The 13,990-nt window shown below is 36.3% G+C and overlaps 1 long non-coding RNA gene across 14 annotated transcripts in view; it reads right to left on the bottom strand.

Moving 5' to 3' along the window:
• LOC147361816 (uncharacterized) overlaps positions 1-13,777 on the bottom strand; it is a 429,777-nt gene extending 416,000 nt beyond the window's left edge. For 13 of the 14 annotated variants that reach the window (XR_015137664.1, XR_015137669.1, XR_015137668.1 and 10 more), the window contains exons 1-2: positions 13,641-13,777; positions 12,716-12,893 (exon numbers count right to left, since the gene is read on the bottom strand). This is a non-coding gene — a long non-coding RNA (uncharacterized LOC147361816). Of the gene's footprint in view, positions 1-10,137; positions 10,437-12,715; positions 12,894-13,640 lie in introns of those variants that run through there. The other variant, XR_015137671.1, reaches the window with a different exon arrangement.
• Positions 13,778-13,990: the final 213 nt, after the last annotated feature.

Genomic DNA, 13,990 nt, shown 5'->3' with positions numbered 1-13,990 from the left:
GGTAAAGGTTAATAGACTTTTGCCAAGAGAATGCACTGGTCATAGCAAACACCCTCTTCCAACAACACAAGAGAAGACACTACACATGGATGTCATGAGATGGCCAACACCGAAATCAGATTGATTATATTCTTTGCAGCCAAAGATGGAGAAGCTCCATACAGTCAGCAAAAATAAGACCAGGGGTTGACTGTGGCTCAGAGCATGAACTCCTCCTGGCCAAGTTCAGACTTAAATTTAAGAAAGTAGGGAAAACCACTAGAACATTCAAGTGTGACCTAAATCAAATCCCTAACAATTATATAGTGGAAAGGAGAAATAGATTTAAGGGACTATATCTGATAGACAGAGTGCTGGAATCAAGATAGCTGGGAAAAATATTTATAACCTCAGATATGCAGATGACACCACACATGGCAGACAGCAAAAAGAACTAAAGAGCCTCTTGAGGAAAGTGAAAGAGGAGAGTGTAAAAGTTGGCTTAAAGCTCAACATTCAGACAACAAAGATCATGGCATCCCATCACTTCATGGCAAATAGATGGGGAAACAGTGGAAACAGTGTCAGAATTTATTTTTTTTGGGATCCAAAATCACTGCAGATGGTGATTGCAGCCATGAAATTAAAAGAGGCTTACTCCTTGGAAGGAGTGCTATAACCAACCTAGACTGCATATTAAAAAGCAGAGACATTACTTTGCCAACAAAGGTCCATCTAGTCAAGGCTATGGTTTTTCCAGTAGTCATGTATCAATGTGAAAATTGGACTATAAACAAAGCTGAATGCTGAAGAATTGATGCTTTTGAACTGTGGTGCTGGAGAAGACTCTTCAGAGATCCTTGGACTTCAAGGAGACCCAACCTGTTCATCCTAAAGGAGATCAGTCCTGACTTTTCATTGGAAGGATTGATTTTGAAGCTGAAACTCCAACACTTTGGCCACCTAATGTGAAGAGCTGACTCATTTGAAAAGACCCTGACCCTGGGAAAGATTGAAGGCAGGAGGAGAAGGGGACGGCAGAGGATGAGATGGTTGGATGACACCACCAACTCAATGGACGTGAGTTTGAGTGAACTCTGGGAGATGGTGATGGACAGGGAGGCCTGGCATGCTGCAGTCAATGGGGTCGCAAAGAGGTGGACATGACTGAATGACTGAATTGAAGTGAATATGAATAACGGTTTGTTTGTAACTGCCACAGTCTGGAAATTACCCAAATATTCCTCAAGTGGAGAATGGATAAACAAACCATGATAAATTCATTTAATGGAATAACATTCAATGATACAAAGAAAAAGACATCATTACTTCTAACAGTATGGATGGATCTAAAATGTCTTAAGCTGCAGGAAAGGTGAGGTTCCAAGAATATATACTATATGAGATTCTATATATATCATAATCTTGAGAAGACAGAACTATAGGGACATAAAATAGTTTAGTGGCTACAACTGCCCTAAAGGGAGAAGTTGACAAATAAAGGAAAGGGTAATAAAACATTAAAAATACCAAGGGAACATTTTATGCAAAGATGGACACAATAAAGGACAGAAATGGTATGGACCTAATAGAAGCAGAAGATATTAAGAAGAGATGGCAAGAATACACATAGAGTGAAGTAAAGTCACTTCAGTCGTGTCCGACTCTGTGCGACCCCATAGACGGCAGCCCAACAGGCTCCCCCATCCCTGGGATTCTCCAGGCAAGAACACTGGAGTGGGTCGCCATTTCCTTCTCCAATGCATGAAAGTGAAAAGTGAAAGTGAAGTCGCTCAGTCATGTCCGACTCTCCGCGACTCCATGGACTGCACATAAGCATTATCCAAAAAAATTTCAAGACCCAGATAACCATGATGGTGTGATCTCTCACCTAGAGTCAGACATCCTGGAATGCAAAGTCAAGTGGGCCTTAGGAAGCATCACTAGGAACAAAGCTAGTGGAGGTGATGGAATTTCAGTTGAGCTATTTCAAATCCTAAAAGATGATGCTGTGAAAGTTCCAGTAATCATGTATGGATGTGAGAATTGAACCATAGAGAAACCTGAGTATCAAAGAATTGATGCTTTTGAACTGTGGTATTAGAGAAGACTCTTGAGAGTCCTTTGGTCTGCAAGGAGATCCAACCCATCCATCCTAATGGAGATCAGTCTTGACTATTCACTGGAAGGACTGATGCTGAAGCTGAAACTCCAATACTCTGGCCACCTGATGCAAAGAACTGACTCCTTGGAAAAGATCCAGATGCTGGGAAAGATGGAAGGCAGGAGGAGATGGGGATGACAGAGGATGAGACAGTTGAATGGTATCACTGACTCAATGGATATGAGTTTGAGCAGGGTCTGGAAGTTGGTGATGGACAAATAAGCCTGGGATGATACAGTCCATGGGGTCACAATGAGTCAGACACAACTGAATGACTGAATTGAACTGAATAAAGCAGGTCTATATTTGATCATAATGGTGGTTACATGAGTATACACACTTGCCAAAATTCTTAAAGCTGCATATTCAAACTGTGAATTTACTGCATATAATTTAAAATTTTTGGTTTCAGAATATATTATAAAACAATAGTCATGAAAACAGTATGGTGCTGGCCAAAAATAAAATATGTATCTATGGAATAGAATCGAAAGTCTAGAAATAAACCCATACACCTAAAATTTGAACAATAACACCAGAAAATAAATGGAAATACCATAAAAATAAACCCCCACCATAAAACATTCTTAAAATAAATAGAACTGAATGACTAGAACAACAAGAAAATTGTTCATCAAACTAAAGAGGGTCTCAGTCTACTTCAACTACTTTATTCAGGAAGTGATAGAACAAAAGAGAATATTGTTTCTCTCACAGTATTAAAAATGTGTTATCTTTTGAATATTTACATTTTGTAAAGTTATTCTGGTAACAGCACTAAAAGAACAAAAATCAAAAAATAAACAAAAGCTAAAGGAAATTCTATCACAATCAACTTTATGGTATTCAGAGAACATAATTAGTATTATACATGTTTTTTCCTTATTTTATGCTTAATTTGGCAATATAATTTACAATTTTAATAATTTTTTCATAATTTAAGCATACTTTATATGCCTAACTCAATTATATTTGCTAGCACAGAAGTACAGCTTAATGCTCCCTGTGTATTGTATCTCTTATTTTAATCATAATCAAAGCAAAAATTTCATCTCTGCTAATTGATGGCATTATTTTCTTTCTCCCTCATGAAAACTAAATGGTATTTTATAACGATTTATCATAAGTTTAGTGCAATTTGTCAACAAAGAGTTGCATCATATAGTGCAAGATATTTTGTAATTATTGGAAAATACACAGGAATTTCTTGGTTTTTAGATTATTGCTGTTATGTCACATGATCATGATTGCTTAATTTTGTACATATTCAGTATCTTAAGGTAAAATATACAGTACATAAATGCTTGCTGTTAATAATATATAGTTTACATTTTTTTCTAAAATTTCTATTTGATAATATCCTGTAAATAGTTGACTGTATTTGGAATACAAATGACAAAAACTTGTACTAAAAATAGAAAATCATAATATCTATCATTTCCTTGTTGAAAATTGCATAAATTTTTATGTAATTTCTTGTATATTTGTATATTTTTGTATATATGTATATTATATATGTATTTTTGTATAAATGTATATACTATGTAATTTCTTGTATAGATGTATATTTTTGTCAGTTGTCATTTAGTGAAGATTAGTTTACTAAAAGATATTTCATATACTCCATGAAATAAATCACTGCAGATGGTGACTGCAGCCATGAATTTAACAGATGCTTATTCCTTGGAACAAAAGTATGACTAACCTAGATAGCATATTAAAAAGCAGAGACATTACTTTGCCAACAAAGATCCGTCTAGTCTAGACCTATGGTTTTTCCAGTGGTCATGTATGGATGTGAGAGTTGGACTGTGAAGAAAGCTGAGCGCTGAAGAATTGATGCTTTTGAACTGTGGTGTTGGAGAAGACTCTTGAGAGTCCCTTGGACTGCAAGGAAATCCAACCAGTCCTTTCTGAAGGCGATCAGCCCTGGGATTTCTTTGGAAGGAATGATGCTAAAGCTGAAACTCCAGTACTTTGACCACCTGATGGGAAGAGTTGACTCATTGGAAAAGACTCCAATGGTGGGAGCAATTAGGGGCAGGAGGAGAAGGGGAGGACAGAGGATGAGATGGCTGGATGGCACCACTGACTTGATGGACATGAGTCTGAGTGAACTCCAGGAGTTGGTGATGGACAGGGAGGCCTGGCGTGCTGCGATTCATGGGGTTGCAAAGAGTCGACCACGACTGAGCGACTGAACTGAACTGATGAAATAATTTAATGGTACACATATTGGCTGTAATACACTAGCTGCTGCTGCTGCTAAGTTGCTTCAGTCATGTCCGACTCTGTGTGACCGCTTAGACGGCAGCCCACCAGGCTCCTCAGTCCCTGGGATTCTCCAGGCAAGAACACTGGAGTGGGTTGCCATTTCCTTCTCCAACACATGAAAGTGAAAAGGGAAAGTGAAGTCGCTCAGTTGTGTCCCACTCTTAGCCACCCCATGGACTTCAGCCCACCAGGCTTCTCTGTCCATGGGATTTTCCAGGCAAGAGTATTAGAGTGGGGTGCCATTCCGTTCTCCCATAATACACTAGAGTGGGCTACAAATAAAAAAGTTGGTACCAACACTCTGTATATTATGAAATTACTATTACTCCTTTGAGATATAGGTTTTCTTGGAAATTCATTTTTCTTATCACGCTATAACCTTTCTGGGGCATTAATTTTCTCTCCAATGCAAGAGCAACATTTCCATGACTTTTTATGGGGGAAGGAATATTACTTAGGAAATTGCTTATATGGGGATTTCTACCGAAGAAGCACATTTTAACCAGCTGTCACTGCCCCACATTATCTAATGCATATGCATGTTTAATACATCAAAAATTCAAACAATTTATGAATACTTTAGGAACTTGAAGAATAATCACAATAGCAATTTTAATATATTAAATATTAAATATATTAAATATATTTTAAACTATTCAAATTAATAGTTATTTCTATACCTATCCTAGTTTTCTACTTATTTTCTTATTTTTCATCTATTTTTTAACTTGGAGCATGCTGTTCTTTAGAGGCTGGATAAAGTTGTATTCAAAGGTTTAATTTTTATTGGGTCTAGCTAATCCAAGATCATATTTTTTCAGAGATCTTAAGTTCCCAGAGTGGTTTCTTTCTTTCCAGGGGAGCCATGCTGTCTCTTGGTATCCCTTAATTTTTTTTGTTTCATGAAAATTAAAGAATTTCAGATATTTTGTGAGTTCAATCAACATTTAAGCCAGTTCCTTGATGTTAATGACTGCTTTACTTAAAACAGATTAGTGAATATCAGTTACAAACTGAGACCATAAGCTCCCATATCCTCTAGTCTGTCACATTTGTAGAGTGCACAATGCATTTCATTTGTGATTTACTTCACTTTTATTGGCGGCTGCTAACCCATGATGTGTTATTTTACCTCTTCCTCAAGTACTGATGTTTAGTGTGGAAAGAGTTGTTTTTTACTATTTTCACAAGGGTAATATATGTATTTGAACAGAGTAGTTTTATGAAGTATGTCACAGCAGGTTAGACTGTGAGCAGTCAGAATATATTCATGAGTTTGTAGTTCTACTTCTGATAATGGATGTTTACTTTGACAATAAATGACAAGATTTCAAACTTTTAAGACACATTTTAATAGAGCAAAAAGCTAACAAATCTTTCAAAGAGCGGTTTATAAATAATAGCTATTTGTTCTTATGTAATTTCATATAATAATCATTGAATTAATTCACAATATTAAATAAATAGAGAATTGATACTTATTTTATGACAGAGTATATCAATGTTCCTCAAATCAGTATTTTTTCAAGTTGAATCAAGTATACACCTTTGCTGAGCCTTATTCTAAAATAAAGAACAATGTTGTATTGTTTAAAAATACGTATCTCTTTAAACTGAACTTATAATTATGAATATATCATTGTTCACAAAATAACTTGTTGGAATATTTGGGTATCCTTTTCAATCCATCAAAATAATCAGAGTGATTATAACAATTTCCCTCACCATTCCTAACTGTCACCACAGTGGAAAACAAAGGAAAAGTTGTTAGTCCATTCAAAAACACTTTAATGAATTATAGTTATTTCATTTTTCATGAAGTATAGTTAGTGTGCATCAATACAGGGAATTAAAATATCTACTGTGTACTATTTAAAAGTAGCTATGAACTTTACTAATCTGAGAAACAACCCATTCCACTTTGTATTATAAGAACTACGTTCTCATTTTCTTTATTGCATGCAGAATGACAACGTGAAGACATACAGATATAATATAGCATTATCTATTAAATTCATAATAAAAAACCCTAACTTTAGTTTTGAAACATTCAAGGGTATAGTAGGAAATTTTTATTTTTTTAGAATATGTGGATATCCTCTAAGTGTTAATGCTGGCAAAAATCTTTAAACAATCAAGATCAGCCCATAGTTTCTTGCAACAAAGTAGAGGAAAATATTAAAACAGTTACTTAAAAAATTAAATCAGTAATATCTAATAATTTTCAGCTGTTTTGTAGTAAAGGAATTCAGGCTTAGATTTATCGAAATTAGAGTTTTATGAGATACTCTAATGAGGGCCAATGATGTCATGCTGATCAAACATTTAGTTGAATTATCATAAAATTGAAAAGTAGAAATACTGAGTTTGTATCTGCACAAACACACAACACAAAAACCAAAACTGCCTAAAACAATAGGCTAAATAAACAAAGGCAAAGATTACTAGAATAAATGTATACACTTAGCTCAAAAAAAAAAAGTGTCAAAAAATACAAAACCCATTTGTGTACAGTGTGTGAGAGATAAGATTTAACAAAGTATCTTATAACTTATGAAGACTTGAGTCTGGTATGTGACTATAGTGGAGGTAATGGAATTCCAGCTGAGCTATTTCAAATCCTAAAAGATGATGCTGTGAAAGTGCTGCACTCAATATACCAACAAATTTGGAAACTCAACAGTGACCACAGGACTGGAAAAGTTCAGTTTTCATTCCAATCCCAAAGAAGTACAGTGCCAAAGAATGTTCAAACTATGGTATGATTGTGTTCATGTTAGCAAAGTAATGCTCAAAATCCTTCAACCTAAGCTTGAACAGTATGTGAAACAAGAAAATTCACTTGTACAAGCTGGAAAAGGCAGGAGGAGGAAGCAGAGATCAAATAGCCAACATCCACTGGATCATAGAAAAAGCAAAAAAAAAAAAAGAAAAAACCTGAAAAACATCTGCTTCTATCGACTGTGCTAAAATCTTTGACTATATGAATCTCAACAAACCGCAGAAAATTGTTTAAGAGATGGGAATATCAGTCCATCTTACCTACCTCCTGAGAAACCTGTAAGCAGATCAAGAAGCAACAGTTAAAAACAGACATGGAGAAACAGACTGGTTCAAAATTGGGATAGGAGTACATCAAGGCTATATATTGCCACCTTGCTTTGTCAACTTTTATGCAGAGTTCATCTTTGAAATGCTGGGCTGGATGAATCACAGGCTACAATCAAGATTGCCAGGAGAAATATCAATAACCTCAGATATGCAGATGACACCACCCTTATGGCAGAAAGTGAGAGGAACTAAAAAGCCTCTTGATGAAAATGAAAGAGGAGAGTGAAAAAGTTGGCTTAAAGCTCAACATTCAAGAAACTAAGATCATGGCATCTGGTCTCATCACCTCATGGCAAATAGAAGGGGGAAAAAATGGAAACAGTGACAGATTTTATTTACTTGGGCTCCAAAATCACTGCAGATGGTGACTTCAGCCATAAAATAAAAAGACACCTGCTCCTTGGAAGGAAAACTATGACAAACCTAGACAGGGTATTAAAAAGCAGAGACATCACTTTGCCGACCAAGGTCTGTATAGTCAAAGCTATGGTATTTTCTAGTAGTCACATAGGGATGTTAGAGTTAGACCATAAAGAAGGCTGAGCACCGAAGAATTGATGCTTTTGAATTGTGGTGGTGGAGAAGACTCTTGAGAGTCCCTTGTATAGCAAAGAGATCAATCAATATTAAGAGAAATCAACCCTGAATATTCACTGGAAGGATTGATGAAGCTCTAATACTTTGGCCACCTGATTCAAAGAGCTGACTCATTGGAAAAGACCCTGATGCTATGAAAAATTGAAGGCAGGGAGAGAAGGGGATGACAGAGTTTGAGATGGTTGGATGGCATCACTGACTCAATGGATATAAGTTTGAGCAAATTTCAGAAAATGGTGAAGGCAGGAAAACCTGGCATGTTGTAGTCCATGTGGTTGCAAGGAATTCGACATGACTTAGCAACTGAAGGACAAATCAAGTCAATATGAACTCTAATTCTTTACATGGATCTCTCACTTGGCATATATGCCAGTCATAATTCAATGAAGGTGGACAATTCTATGCCTGGTTTTGTTGCATAACATAAATTTTCACGTCATGATGAAATCTGCAATCTTCAGGATGAAAGAACTCAACACAGTATTAGGTTTGCTATGATTTAAGTAGATCCATTGGAGAAGGCAATGGCACCCCACTCCAGTACTCTTGCCTGGAAAATCCCATGGACAGAGGAGCCTGGAAGGCTGCAGTCCATGGGGTCGCTGAGGGTCGGACACGACTGAACAACTTCACTTTCATTTTTCACTTTCATGCATTGGAGAAGGAAATGGCAACCCACTCCAGTGTTCTTGCCTGGAGAATCCCAGGGATGGGGGAGCCTGGTAGGCTGCCGTCTATGGGGTCGCACAGAGTCAGACACGACTGAAGCGACTTAGCAGCAGCAGCAGCAAGTAGATCCATACAGCATCCTAGCTCTAATAGGGCTACTTTAGAAACTAGTTACTACACTACCAGCATTGGTTATTTTATCTTTAATTCTAGGTTATGAGGTTGAACTGGGAAAATAAGCATATTAGGACTAGATTGAGTTTAAGTTCATATACTTTTTCCAAAATAAATCCTCTTAGGATATACGAATTCCTGAAGATAATTTTTTTATATATATTTAATGCTTTGTTTAATTTCAAACACAGCTAAGTACCAGCGCCAACACTGACTATTTATCTGACAAAAAATTCGTGTCCAGAATATATAAAGAAGTGTTAAAATTCACTTACAAGAAGACAAGCAATTCAATTAAAAGAAGCGGGGGGTGGGGGGGGACCATTAAATAAGACATTTCTCAGAAGAAGAGATGTGAATGGCCAGTTAGCATGTGAAAGATGTTGAGCATCATTAACCATCAGGGAATGCACATTAAAAACAAAATATTTCATTTACAGATAATATTTTTTTTTCATTTCTTACATGATATTTTATGTGTTTCAATGCCATTCTCCCAAATCTCTCCACCCTCTCCCTCTCCCACAGAGTCCATAAGACTGTTCTATACATCAGTGTCTCTTTTGCTGTCTCGTACACCGGGTTATTGTTACCATCTATCCTGAAGATAATTTCTTATCAAAATAAATATATGTGTAATAGCCAAACTCTGGTTGCCCTTTTATATACATGTGTGTGTGTACATTTGTGTATATATAATTTGGCACACCCAACCACTCAGAATTTATTGGCATACTACAATAAACATTCCTTTTTAAATCTCCTTCTCATAGTCCCCTCAGACTCAACTCATATTTTCTGTGCTTGTTAGAGATTGGTTCCAAGCTCTGCATTGAACTCAATCTTGCTCCAGGTGTCATGTATATCTTTCAACCTTTGGCTAATCGAGGCAAGATATTCCCAAGGCAAAAGGCAAAAATTCAAGAGGACATGCCCAGTAATATATTCAATAATCTAGCATTTACTTCTCTGTTACTGATTCCATTGGCTAAAATAGACCACATGTCTCATAAAGATGATATATATGGTATATAAGCAAATACAAGTATGATGAGTGTTACAATATATATAGAGTCAGAAAGGGTAATTTAGGTGCAAATACTGTTCAAGGACTGGGACTGGCTATTTAGGGATGAAAGTCATGACCAACCTAGATAGCATATTCAAAAGCAGAGACATTACTTTGCCAACAAAGGTCCGTCTAGTCAAGGCTATGGTTTTTCCAGTGGTCATGTATGGATGTGAGAGTTGGACTGTGAAGAAAGCTGAGTGCTGAAGAATTGATGCTTTTGAACTGTGGTGCTGGAGAAAACTCTTGAGAGTCCCTTGGACTGCAAGGAGATCCAACTGGTCCATCCTAAAGGAGACCAATCCTGGGTGTTCATGGGAAGGACTGATGTTGAGGCTAAAGCTCCAATACTTCGGCCACCTCACGCGAAGAGTTGACTCATTGGAAAAGACCCTGATGCTGGGAGGGATTGGGGGCAGGAGGAGAAGGGGACGACAGGGGATGAGATGGCTGGATGGCATCACTGACTCGATGCACATGAGTTTGGATGAATTCCGGGAGTTGGTGATGGACAGGGAGGCCTGCTGTGATTTATGGGGTCACAAAGAGTCAGACACTACTGAGCGACTGAACTGACCGATTTGATTAACTGAAGATTAAACTTGAAGGATAAAGGGTTAGTTGTATGGAGATGGGATAAAGAAACAGATTACAAGTTTTAGGTGATTGAATTGCTACTGAGAAGGCCAATAATAGAAAGAGCATAACATTAAACAAAACCACAAATGTTAGAATATTGACAAGATTAGAGAGGAGACTTAGCTGATGGCAAAAGACAGATTGGAAATTGAGGATATTGAGTGTCCAATAGGCGACATTTGGGACTAAAGATAGAACGATACTAAAGATAGTTGATTTTAAAAAGAGAATTGGCTCCAGTTTCATCCACCTCATTAGAACTGATTAAAATGTATTCTTTTTAATGGCTGAGTAATACTCCGTAGTGCACTGGGAGGACCCAGAGGGATGGTATGGGGAGGGAGGAGGGAGGAGGGTTCAGGATGGGGAACACATGTATACCTGTGGTGGATTCATTTTGATATTTGGCAAAACTAATACAATTAAGTAAAGTTTAAAAATAAAACAAAATTTAAAAAAAAATAAAAAAATAAAGCATCAAAAAAGAACAAATAAAAAAATAAAAAGAGAATTGGAATAATAATGATTGAAATTTAAAAATCAATGTTCTGCCTCTAAAGTAGAGGCCAAAAATAGCTATGTAATTGTGGGCAGTGGGGAGCAGTCTCAGTAGGCTTTTAGAATAGTTCGATCAAATAATGCTTGCTGGTTTGGACTGGTTATTAGCAGGAGAAATGAACAAACGTAGACTTAAATAATGGTAGCAATTAGGAGTAGGTAAAATCTATCGAGTTTTTAGTATACATCAGACATTGTGACAAGTGTTTCATTCCTTGCCTACGTAAAATTCACCAAATTCTTATCAAGTAATTAATCTTCTATCTCTAATTCAAGTTGAAAATCTCAAGAACACAATACATTTGTGGACAAGTGAAGGGTGAACACCAACATTCATTATATTTACCAATAGTTCATATTGACTCAGTTTCCAGAAGTACCTTCTAAAAACATTGACATCAAAGTTATGTATCAAAATGGACTTCTTCCAGCTACTAGTACCTCATACCACAGTTGCCCCTTCATTGACTTTAGCTCTGAATTATTTATGTGTTCATTTCAATTGTATCTCTGAAAATGCTGCTTTATTTTGCTAAAGCAGATCTTCAATAATGGCTCTTTTCCCTTTCATTGCACCTTGAGAAGTGCTGCTCATTGATTGGTGGACTAAGAAACACAAAAGCCATTTAAATTCAAGAACTGAGAGACTGATTTTCCATAAATGCCTGATTTACAGAAGACCAAAATTTCTCTCTCAATCAATGAGCATCCATCCAGAACCTCTCCCCATCCTCAAGCCAATGGACTTGCTGCTTGCGCTCTGGGTTGTCTCCCCTTACTTTATACTCTTTACTCATAAAACAGTGTACCCCATCAATGAACTTACCTGTAGTTTTCCACAGTTTGTATGTCCTGTACTGCAGTTCCTCTTCTTTTGCCAAATAAACACAGTTTTTATAACCCAAGATTGCTTCAGTTTATCCCTTTTTTATTTCCAGTTTAAGTGTATATTAATTAAATTAAAAAATTTAAAATTCATGTTAACAAGCTGTTCCTAAATCACAGACTTTTTCTAAAATAGGCATATCTATTTACTGGCATACAAATTCAATCATATGAATGACAGATTACTTAGGAAATTATTTTGAATCTCACTCCGTGAGAATGAATGAACCAGGTTTTCTTACTCTTAAAAACTAAGTTACTAGCCTTGGAAAGAACATGCATCTAATCAACTTAACCAAGCAAACACAATTTTGCCTTCTTTTTACCAACAAAGAGAAGGAACAAAATTAGAGTTAGTGTAACATTTAGTATCATGAATTGATGAATAATGATAATTATTTTTAATAATTTCTTCCCACTTAAAAATTTTCCTTGCTTCCCCAAGGTCCCCAGCTAACACATACTCTGTAATTTAACTGAGGACAAGGCTAAGAGAATGTCTGATTACACTGGATTTATCATTTAGAATGCTTACTTTTGTAAATAATAAATTACACACAAACAGATTAAGCATTAAAATAAATTTTTTGACTTACTCATCTGAGGGGTCAGAAGTAGCACTAGCTTCAGGCAGGACTCACTCCATTCTTTGGCTTTGTTCTGAGATTCTCTTAGCTGCTCTCCCCTTCCCTTTTCAGCATCTTGCTCAGGTTGTCTTCCCTTATTGTCACTAGATGGTTGTCAGCAACAGACAGAATGCTTTATCATTCATACCTATGAGGACAAAAAGCAAAGCTCGAAATAGCTGCTAAAAACCAACCAACAAAGAAACCCTTCAGCTTATCTTTGATGGGGCAATTAACTAATTACTGAGGAAAGAACAATGTGATAACCCTTGCAAACACAGGCCTGATGTGAAGGAAAGTTTCTTAACTTATATGTTTTAACATTATTTTAATCAATTTTATTGAATTTTTTGAAAAAGCTTATACACACACACACACACTGATAAGTTACAGTGCTTTTCTATTAAGAAAGTAAAATTTGAGGCAAAATGAGATCCCTCACTTACATAAAATTAAGTATACGCTAGGCAGTCTGCTGTTTTAAAAGTTTGTTTTTCCTAGAATGGGAAAAAAATTAGGATATAAAATTCTAATATCTTATTAATTTTGTCAACTTTATACAAGACCTCTGTCTAACTGATTCAAAGTCTTACAGGACCCATTACTTCCTCTTAAAATATATGTATATGTTAGATACTTTTTCTCTGTTAGATCACAAAATTGCTAAACTACGAGTGTTATCAGTTACCTTTCACTGGCACTCAGTTTAATATTTGAATGATAATAATTTAGGTTACATTTCAACCTTGACTGGTGCTGGTTAGTGAGGAATTCAGGAAAAACATGCAAGATTTCAGATGCAATTTTATCTTGGCTGTTCTAGGTTGTAAATCAGTAATAGGGTAGTGAAGGGTCCCTGAGCGAAGGTCGACAGGGAAAACTAAACAAGACTCACCTAACTGTAAGCTTCCTCCCGCTCAAGTTGCCTTCGGCTTCTCCTGTGGGTGCCTTGAACCTGGAGGCTGTGTGTTGGGAATTGCATTCCTGCAGCTATTTATAGATACAGGTTTGCTCTTTCCATCTTTGCTTCTTCCCTCAGGAGCTTTAAGGATTCTTTGGCTTTAAATGATGTCTGAGATTTGATTTGAAATATTAGTTTTTAAAATCTTTGTTCTAACATTGTCTCTTCTGGGTCTGACCAAAAGTTCATAGGTTAAAGCAGAAGGTTATATAACTCCCTGTTAGATTTTTTAACCCTAATTGAAAATTAGAATCACCTGGGAGCTTTTGAAACTCCTTTTGCCT

The sequence above is a fragment of the Bos grunniens genome, chromosome 12, assembly GCF_055505025.1.
Source record: "Bos grunniens cultivar Pamir isolate PY7600 chromosome 12, Bosgru_T2T1.0, whole genome shotgun sequence".
Taxonomy (NCBI): domain Eukaryota; kingdom Metazoa; phylum Chordata; class Mammalia; order Artiodactyla; family Bovidae; genus Bos; species Bos grunniens.
The sequence above is the reverse complement of the archived record's forward strand: the minus strand, read 5'-3'. Positions and strand labels throughout refer to the sequence as shown.